We start from the raw sequence: 11430 nt of genomic DNA, 5'->3' as shown, positions 1-11430 counted from the left end.
GTACTAGAATTGAAAATCATGAAATTCCTCAGTAAAGTTTGATATCCCCCCGCAGCAAAGTGGCTGGATTTAACACTGTTCAGAATGAGTATACGTGCAGCTAAAAGCACTAGACAAGGATGATATTCAACTTACAAAACATGCTAATGTAGAACGGTTGTAACTAACATTTAGAGAATTGTTATAACTGCCATTATCAGAGAGAAACGAAGGCTGGAACATCTTATTTGTCTTAACCTCGTGCATTGATCTCATTACAGTTCATAAATATAGAAAAAATTTGGTCACAGATGAACAAGTAAATATGAGTGTTTTAGTTCCAGTTATTTCGATATTTAGTTGTAGAAATCAGAAATGATTGGCTTTCATTATTAACAAAGGACATAAGTTAGCCTAACGCCACCTAACATACCTCCAACCCCTCCCCGACCATTTCATCTTAAAGTGAAATACGATGTATTTGTCTAACGAATGTCGAAGTTTTAACCCCTTCATTAGAACTTGTCACTCAACTACAGCACCTACAAATAAATACTCATTCCGTACCACTAAAACTTTTCCCAAAGGCTTAATTTGTGGCCATTTCGGTGCTAAAATTGTCTTTATAACCTTCAAAATGTATTTACGCCTCCATACCTAAAATTATTGATATACAATTCACAGCGTTGATATAGAATAAATGAAATAATAGTAATAATAAATAAATAATATGGTTCCAACTAACATAGACTCTATTCAATATTATAGAAAAAGTGAGAAGAAAGTCTGAACAGCATTCTGATATTGTATGCTGTTAATTTTGTAAAATATTTTATGTATTGTTTGTAACGGTATATTTTGTGCTTTTAAGCCGATTCTCAGCAACATACACAATATACACAACCATACATTTTTGAATCCTTGTCCCGAGGTTCAAAACTTGCAGTACCTGAAGTTCTGTGGATGCTAGTTTAGGCAATAGACACGTATTTCTTCAAATTATAGTATAACGCCCATTTCCTTTTAGATATATATAGGTTTATTCATAATATATTTACAGGAGTTAATTCTTGGCCGTTATTCACAACATTACATTCCGGTGTGCCCTGTCCCCCCTTCCCGAAGAGAGAGTGTGTAGACTCGCGTAGCCACTGGCTCCACGAGTAAAAAAAAATATATAACCCTCAGTACCAAAAAAGGTGGCTGAAGGTATGTGTGTTGTGTACCCGGTTTCCCACATGAAATGAACTATTGGAATAATGTGAAAAGATCAAGTGTGTGTATTAAAAGAAAGAAAGTTAACATCCCCGCCGTCGGTTCACATAATAAGGAAAGAAAGCTCGCCCAGCCGCTCCCCTCAGAGAAAAAGATACCTTTTACATTGCTGTACTCCGCCAAACATCTGAGGCCGACTGCTCCTCTGCCCTTCCTATTTATAGGCCCCGCTAATGACCTAAACCGTTACTGGAAACTTACCGCTCCCCCAACGGCCAAGAACCCAAACGTACAGGAATACATAGACATACACAATTTATAACATAAAAAGGATCCAGTAATGATCGCATCATTACATAGTCTCCCCTTCCTGAAGAGAGAAAAATCAAAGTTCTGTGACCTAGAAAAATAATAATAATATACACAAAGCACTTCTCCGCAGTTTGTGTTCACTACTAACACACTTTCATTAGATCACACGACACTGACAGTCAATGTTCAACCTAATTTTGTCCACAAGTGTACTTCGAGATCCGCGATCTTCCCTCAGCACTGGAGCTGGTTAACCCACGTCGATTCTTACCCGCTCAGCATCTCTTCCATCCTTCCTCCTGGACCAATGAGAGACAGTCTCCTGGAAATCCATCCAAGTCACCAAGGCTGCTGGTTCGACTCCCGGCAACGCCACTGCTCTGCGCTCCTGCCGAGATCGGAAGTCACCGCTTCGACCGGTTTCCACATGAATGGATCGAACTGGCTCTACATCCGAAGATGTCACTGCTATGCCCGGCGCTAGAACTGCGTTCACTCGCCACCGAACTTCGACTTCTCGACGAAATTACGCGGTAAAAAAAAATACGCACTAACTCTGCGTTACTTTTGTTGACTGCGGAACGACACTTTTGTATGAGTACTGTATGAGGTATGAGGTAGAGAAAATAAGTGAAAGATAGAATAAAGAAAAGATAGATAAGTCCCTATGTACAATATTTACAAAAAATCCCCGTTTGAAATTAGACTAGAATCTGTTTCTCAGCTTGTAACGCATCCGGGATATATCTTCGTCTTGCTCCTCCTGCCGAAGTTATGTGCGCTCTCTTTGCTGAATTGGGTTCGGCTCCTTTCCTTGCAAAGTCAGGTGGCGAAGAATAAGGCTTTAACTGGTCACTGTTGGCTCTCAATATTCTTCCGTCCCCGCTGTGTTTCATTTTGAAAGTATTTGCCGAAGTTTGCTCCACAATTGCGTGTGATCCAGAGGACTTCCCCGAGAATTTACTGGTTACTCTGCGGGCCTTACCAGAGATAGGATGTTCCTTAAGCCAAGCTTTATCCCCCACCTCAAACGTGCATTTGCGGCGTTTCTTATCACAAGCTTTCTTCTTGGCGTCTTCCATCCTGAATTTCGTTTCCTCCTTACTTGACATGACATCTTGCTTATTCCTGTCATCTTTTAATACGCAGCATGGCTGGCACGACTTACAATACTGGATAACGTCTTTAGTTAGGCCTATCCAAGTGTATTGTTGCCTAACCTTCGCTAACGTTTTCAATCTCCCAGGATGACGAGCGAATGCATTATCATGCAACGACACGAGAATTTGCGAACGTAGAGAAGTAGGTGCCCATATTTTCCCTTTTCCCTTCTCTTTGTACTTTTCCGTAGGCAAATTTCTCCTAAGAATTCCCTCGTTGTCGAAGTACGAAGATTTGGCCTGGGTCATCACCTTTTCCTTGTACTTCTTCGTTCCTTCCACCTCCTCATTCCTTGTAACCCTCGCTACGTCAGCAAGAAACTTGTCTTTCATTTGCTCGGAAATGAGGGAGGCTGTGTCCAGGAGCTTACGTGGCTCCTCAGAATTGTATTCTTCATTTCCCTCAGTGGCAGAGAATGGCAACAATGAAGAATCTTCCATATCTTTACTTTCAGAGAGACGAACCATGGGCAGTTTTGTGCTCCGAAGCAAATTTTCCCTCTGTTTCTTCCTTATTTGCTTCGCACTTTTTGCAGTACACAAACCGCTGAAATCTGCAACTGATTTCTGCACAGTGTCAGTCGAACATTCAACACGGTCAATCATGTCCTCAGTTTCGGGGTGTGGTTTGCAATTTCCCATCGTCGCGGTTGCTTCAGCAACAGTTTCATTTCTTTCCATCGTCGCAGTCATCGTCGCGGTTAGCCCAGCTCCAGCTTCCACAGTCGACGTCCTCCCCTGCTGCGAGAACGGAAGCCTCTTTCCCACTTCCCTCTTCTCCGCAGAAAATAAATGAATGACGTTACTGTTCTCAAAACTGTAGCCTCCCTGCTTCAAATGTAGCGATATGCCGGCCTTCCTTATGAACCCACGACCTGCGATAAATCCCGTGAAACAATTGCGCAGAACGACGAATTTATGCTTAAATTTCATCCCATTCAAATGTACAGTAAGATACATTTCCCCACATGATTGTACAGAGCCTACTGCCAAATAAATATTAATACGTTTATTGTTAATCTTATTTCCTTGTTTTTCCAATTCTCTTGCGATCTCAACAGACACGGTGCTCACAGACGCACCAGAATCCAAATATAGCGTGAAGTCCTTTCCCTGAACCTTACAGGTGACTAACGGTTTTTTGTCGCCAGAAGTGAAATTTCTGCAGTTACGTATTTCCCTATTCCTCCCCCTGTTTTGCTTTCCTTCTACGTGTGCAAGAACCGGAGTTATCTGTTCTGGTCTAACGGTATCTTCAGAGACGGCACAGGTGGCGCCCTTCTGCTGACCATCATACCCTCTTCTCCTCGTCGGTTCTTCTGCTCTCGACGGGGTTCCAATATTCCCGGAAAGGCTCAAGCGATTGAAAAGACCCGGATTTATGGCACTCATTGATACTTCTGTTCCCACGCGGTCGAAAGGGTTTGTTGCCCCCGCAGCTACTAATTGCCTTGCGACACTCCCTGAAGTTGGCGCTAGTGGTAAACTGCTATCTCTTAGTTCAGGACAATAGTACAGAGCTTCTGAATACAATCTCTTTTGAATGTCCATAGCGCGGATCTCCAGATCTTTCAAGGTTGCAAAGGTTCTATCGTACAGGTGTGTTCTGAATTTAGGATGGGAAAATTTCAAAACGTGCTGGATGACCTCGTCTTCTGTCCCCCCGTTTCTCCCTCATTGCAAAAAGCTTCCTGGTGTGTCGAATAAATGCAAGAAGAGACTGGTCTGGCGACTGGTAATTGTTCTGAATGATCCTTGCTATTTCCGAATCATAATCGACACTAAAGAATTCCTCAAGAAAAGCCTTCTCGAATTCCCTAAAAGTGCCGAAAGGTCTCGAAAATCTGAACCAATCTGCAGCGATTTCTTTCAACGAAAGCGGCAAGATTCTATCTAAGAGAAAAGTATCCCCAATTTCCATGATTTCCTGATAATTGCGTAATTCATACAAATAATCGTGTGGACTTACATCGCCGACGTTTCCCTTAAAGATCGGAATGTTAATGTTGCTTTTTTCCAAGATTTTGCTCATTTTTTTCTCGCCTGTCCTTATCGAAGTTTCTTGTGTAACATTTAGAGAAAGTCTCTTAAGTTCCCCCACAATATCTTCCTCAGGCCTTCCTTCCAAGTTCGCATTGCCTAGCAACTTGCTAATGAGCTCCCTGTCTATTTGAATTGCCATTTTATCTTCTGTTACTTTCTTTCCACTTCACAATAACTAATGCCTTCAGTACTTTTCACAAAAAAATATCCCTGACTCTGAGCCCCCAGTATGTAACGGTATATTTTGTGCTTTTAAGCCGATTCTCAGCAACATACACAATATACACAACCATACATTTTTGAATCCTTGTCCCGAGGTTCAAAACTTGCAGTACCTGAAGTTCTGTGGATGCTAGTTTAGGCAATAGACACGTATTTCTTCAAATTATAGTATAACGCCCATTTCCTTTTAGATATATATAGGTTTATTCATAATATATTTACAGGAGTTAATTCTTGGCCGTTATTCACAACATTACATTCCGGTGTGCCCTGTCCCCCCTTCCCGAAGAGAGAGTGTGTAGACTCGCGTAGCCACTGGCTCCACGAGTAAAAAAAAAAATATAACCCTCAGTACCAAAAAAGGTGGCTGAAGGTATGTGTGTTGTGTACCCGGTTTCCCACATGAAATGAACTATTGGAATAATGTGAAAAGAGCAAGTGTGTGTATTAAAAGAAAGAAAGTTAACATCCCCGCCGTCGGTTCACATAATGTGGAAAGAAAGCTCGCCCAGCCGCTCCCCTCAGAGAAAAAGATACCTTTTACATTGCTGTACTCCGCCAAGCATCTGAGGCCGACTGCTCCTCTGCCCTTCCTATTTATAGGCCCCGCTAATGACCTAAACCGTTACTGGAAACTTACCGCTCCCCCAACGGCCAAGAACCCAAACGTACAGGAATACATAGACATACACAATTTATAACATAAAAAGGATCCAGTAATGATCGCATCATTACATGTTTTATGTTTTTTAGGTTAAAGCAATTGGAACATCTTCATTAATAAATGAAATATTCGATTACAAAGAAAGGGATGTTCCATATTAATATTTGTTCGATTTTGTGCAGGAATGTTTTGTATGCTGACTACGAAAGCCTTTCTCAGTGGCGCAACCACAGTGGGGGACAGGGGGGGCATTGTTTCCCCCCCAACCTTGGTCCGAAATGAGTTCAAGGGGGGCAATTACTGCCCAGAACTTCAAATTTTATGGAAATAAAATTACAATTGGTAAAATTGTCTTGCTCAATTCGCTTGCAATATCTGCCTTTCTTAGTCTTATCAAGTTCAAAACCGTAGCGAAGGGACGACGGTAGACGGCGCCGAACGATCTAAATGATAAAAATTTGTAAAATTAATTAACACAAAACAAGAGAACCACCATACTCCAATCCAGGACATGCATAGATCTCAACCGTGTGTACTCACTTAACGTCATGGCCTCTGACGTACCTAATCTTGCAATGTTTTAAAGGTAAGAATAAAATTTACTTATTACTCTGAAGCTTGCACACAATACAATTGCAACTGCGATTAGGGGAAAATGTTGTCTCGTTTTTAGAAAATCATGCTGTAGCATGTGTAGCAATAGCAAATAATCTGTCACTTTCTAAACGCTGAATAATTATAGGACATGTTTGCAATCGAACAAAGACATTTGTCATCTTCTGTCAGGCATTTTCTTCAAGTGGACACTTATTTGTTCAAAAGAAATGGGCGTGGATGTGATTTAAGAAATCATTCATTTCTCATTAGGACTTGAACAAAAAAGCAGCAAGAGCTGATTGCTTAGAAAATTGAACTTTATCAGCTGGGTCTACTCTGTCGCCAATACATCATTTCCATTAATTTTTCTAATTATTCCATTAATTAGCGCGTGGAAAAATCTAAAAGAAAATACGAAACATTGTCTACACGCACATTTTACGAAAATGTAACTTTTCTGGTATTTTAATTGGCGAAACAGTTATTCCCGTAGGAAACTCGACGCCATTGCAAAGGCAAAGTTGTATGAAATGGTAGAGCGGCTCAGTTGTACCGCTTGTCCTCTGGTAGAGAGGGAGTGACGAGATATGGAAAGGCCTGCAATGGGCCCACCAATAGGGAAATGAAATTTTTATGGGTAGTGTTCCTTGAATAAGCTAACATCGCCCTTATAATTACAAAAATTGTTGGTTAGGCCTCATGGCAATTAGACAATGCAATTGAATGTCCAAGTTAAAAAGAAATCGCGGTGGCAAAGAAATGGTCCGTCCCTGCCAGAACCTGTTCGGCCACCAAGACCCTGTGCAATTTGCGCATTGAGGCGTCGTACATGACTCACTCATTTGAAGTCAAATCTCGAAATACTTAAGGCTCTGACTACACATTTCAGTGCTGGCTTCTAAACGGAGGACGCTCGGTTTCCACATGGATACAGAATCAGAACGAATGGCCACACTGTTCCCAATCGCTCTAAACGCACGAAAGATTCTTCGATCTGTACCGAGATCAGGGGTTAATCTAGAATTTTCGATGTGCGGATGTGTTTGTATTAAAATGGAGTGAATGTAAATTTAGAGCGAAGTCTTTGTAAAACATTTTAGGTGTGTTTTGTATGCGTGGCTAAATCAGTGACAGAAATATTTCTCAACCTGGAAGTGCCTGGGATTTCAGGATAAAACACACAAGCCTGTAAACCTTCATCGTCTAGACATAATCTATTGCGTATCAGGAAAATTAAGAGAGATCTCACTTGCTTGAACCTGTGGCTCCAAAACAACTGATGTAACTAAAATTACTAGCATGTTAAACATCAGAACAATGGAATTGCATCATGTTAATATTTATTAATTCAGGGGGGTGGGAATATAATATTATTTTTTTTTATATTTCGTCTTGAGTATATTTCGATTCTTTTCATAATTTAACTTTCATTATAATAATTATATGTATCAACTAACATCTCACATAACTCAAACACCTTCTCGGTCAAGTGCCGTATTTCATCTTTGCACGCAAGCGCGGAATGCTTTTTCTAGTTAGGTTGGGATTGTTAGTTTTCAATTTATTAGCATAAGTACATTTAGCCTAACAACGAAAGCATTTAACCTGACGAAATACGGTGTCTGAGCGAGAAGGTGTTTGACTCGCGTGCAATAAGTGAGCCCAGTCAATTTTCCCCTCGTTAGTGAAAATTCGATAACTTTGATTACACCAGATAATTTTAAGTTGGTTATAGGAAAAAAATATCGACGTGTTTGAAGAAATAAATATTCTCCCTTTTAAACAACATCGGGATGTCTTTCTTCCCTGTTATTGACACCGTCTTCAGTAACCTTCATGTAGATTACACGTAGACAACGCATGTAAACGTAATTTTAAAGTCTACTCACTGGTGGGAGATTATCCAACCAGTTACGAGGTGACGTGTGATCAGCACGACTAACAGCAGATGTCGTTGTAAGTTTCCATCACCGGGTTACGCTACACATTCAAAGCTCCCCAATTTTCTCACGATGGTGGGGGACCACTAGTCCCATGCACAAATCTCAGGAGGAAGGTTGGTACGCTTCTCTCCAGGATGCTCGAACATGCACGTGTGCCAAATCTGGAACCCAAATAATGAAGCCTTAGTCACGGTGCGGGACAAGCTCCATTTTACACCGGGCTCATTTGACAAAATGTTGAGAAAGAAAAAGCCTTACTCACCTTTCAACGCTTCAAGTAGACATTGTGTAGTTACGAAAAGAGAAGAACTACTGCATTGTTAAAATTGTTAGAGATGATGTTATGAAAGCCAACAAGAAACATTTCAACGTGTCAGTACTACTGATTGAACGTAGGAACAGTTTCTTCGAATATTTACCAACAGTATTTGATAAAATTCTGAAGAGGCATAATATGAAATATAGAACATGTGTATGTTAGTATTCATGTCGGCAGTAACACGTAAATAATTATCTTGTCACAATGACCGATTAAGCGTTGTCCCATATTCCCGTAGAATTTTCGTTCAATGCATTGCAATTACATAGATATGCCCTAATTTTGGGTCATCTATCACTTCAGGTGACAAGTCGTTAACCGGGCGTTCCCTTAATGTTATGTTGTGGCGATTGTTTCGGTGCAGAACATGAATACGTTCAGATAAAGTCATGTTATAAAATATGTGGACAAGAATGGCCTACCGCTAGTTTCTTCCCCACCCCATTCCTTCCATATTATGTAACAACCCTATGTGGTTGCCATATTTTAATCGAATCAATATGTCTAAAATATCTGCTTACACGTTATGTGAAATGTCCGTGCGAAGCATACGCATTGAATGTTTTCTTATCTTGCAAGAGAGTTTGGTAATTGTTGTGGCATTTGCTACGTTCTATTATTTGTTTTGTGTTGCTAAGGCTTGCGTGGCTAATTCTTTATTGTAATGCTATTTTGTTTAGACACAGCCAGTGACGCAGGACGGGTGGGGGGTACGGGGGTACAATATACCGCCTATTTTCTTTTAAGAGGGTACTGTAACTTCCTAAAATCCTGATTCGAGCAGGACTCATTGTACCCCTCTTATGTAATCTGACAGGAGCAAGGTGTTTCATTTCAAAGAAACTATATTTTTGTAGCTAAACACCAAAAGTTATTTTTTTTACAAATATTAATTTCTTTCGGAATGAATTAAAACCACTGTAAACCTATTTTACTTTACATTGTTGTACCAGTTACTTCAGTTGATCTGCACTCTTGGAAAACTTTTTTAAGGGCATGAAAGTTAGTTTAAAATGGTTGATTATGATAACTTTTGATTTTTGAAAACAAATCTTCAGCTTCCCTGTGTAGGGGCTATATAAAGAAGTAGGATAAATATGTTTCAGAAGAGTAGCACTGACCTTCACTTTTGAATTTTTCTAATGGAAATGTAAGAAGAAACTATGTACGGTAAAGTTTGAAAATAGCATTTTTGTGCAATACGTTGTAGGAAATAAATTTTACATCGGAATGAGTAAATGAGAAAGCTTGTTCTGAGCTATTTTTTAACAGAAAAAGAGCAAAATAAATGTTATTAAGTCATCTAAAGTGAAAAGGTTAAGGTTAAAAACTGAACAACTAAATATATTTCTGACTCATTCTGACAAGTTAGCGATATGGTCATTCTAGGTTGTACCTACACAATTACGATGAAATGTCGGAGAAATATGTGACTGATCTTGCATTTTAATGCAATTCCCTGATGCCAGAAAGTCGTTAGGCTTTGCCGATTTTCTGCACCTACCAATAATGGGAAATTCAAATGCGACTCTCGAATCATTGATACCAAGGACGGTAGAGAGACCATGATATTTTGTTTTCTAACTTCCATAAAAGCATAAAAAATAACTCACTACTTAATAACAGAAGTTACAAAGTCACTCTTGGTAAAAATGTTCCTTTTTATATAATTGACGAAATTGTCCCAAATGATGTAATTGTGGATTTTAACTACTTCCAAAACAGATAAATTAAAGCTCGCCTTATTCAGTCATTCTAAACAGATTTTATATTTTCCTCATTTTGCGTCTAAATAAATCACTGAAAATTCCATGTAATTTTAACAAATATATAATTTACAGATATTTCTAGGCAACAGAATTAAACGACGGAATGAAATTCTTCCTTCCATCGGCGTATGTTATATTTAGTATTCACCAGCTAATTTCGTCAGATTTTCTGAGAAAACTCACAGATTTTTTTCTTAACTTTGTCGGAGGATTTTCGGAAAAGTATAGTTATACTTCTCTACAACAGAGATTATTTTCATAATAAGTATGGTGCCAATACAAGTTCCGGATGTTTGTATTCGCCTCGAATTTAATTAACTATGCGAGTTATTCAGACAAATGAATAGGGTTTCTACCTGATTATTGACAGAATAGTCATATATAGGGTAAGGACGTGGCAAACGGACAGTCCCTAAGAAAAATGCGAATAATTTGGCGTTGAAGTTTGCAGCGGATCGTTGGAGAGAAGGTCTGTTGAACATCGGTTGAAATCTTGAAGAAGAACGCCAATCCAGCCGTTAAACCTGACAGGTAAGGATAATTGTACTAGAAAAAACCTACACAGTAAATATCTGTGTGCGGAACGTAAGGATTGCGTGGATTATGATGGTCCCGCCAAAGTTGTGCTTTGTAAGTGGATACGGCATTGCTTCCTCGACATACACAGCCTGTGTCAACTTGCTGCTGCCATCTGGTGGGCTTTTTCGAAAATGTAAAGGGGTCATTCCACGCCATTTCAACGAGGGCAAGACACCCAGCAACTCCGATTTCGATGAAATTCGGTATAAACCTTTCCTTTATGGTTGAAAGAAACCCCCTAAATTTTTTTGACTCTATCTCAAACGGTTTTCAATTTACAGCACTTTGAAATGTCATCAAATCAGTGTTGTCTGTCCACTCTTCAGACCCTCGACACACGATACCCTTGCTTACATTTTATATCTTTTCTCCTTAACCAATCATCAGATCTCTTTGAAATTTTACACAAAGTTCAATGAAATAATGACAATTTCAGAAAAAAATACATCAGCACTCAAAAAATTTTACAAATGCCTATAAAAATACTAATAATGGATTTGTAGCCTAATTTTTCTGGTGGGAAAAGTAGGTTACGAAAATCTGAATTTTGAACATGTGGGTATGATGGAACCAAAAACTTTTGATGTTCAAAATCATTGCAAAGACATGCTCTTTCTCTACAAGAAAT

Source organism: Lepisma saccharinum, chromosome 8 (genome assembly GCF_977018435.1).
Source record: "Lepisma saccharinum chromosome 8, izLepSacc3.1, whole genome shotgun sequence".
NCBI classification, from domain to species: Eukaryota; Metazoa; Arthropoda; class Insecta; order Zygentoma; family Lepismatidae; genus Lepisma; species Lepisma saccharinum.
This window is presented reverse-complemented; position numbering follows the sequence as displayed.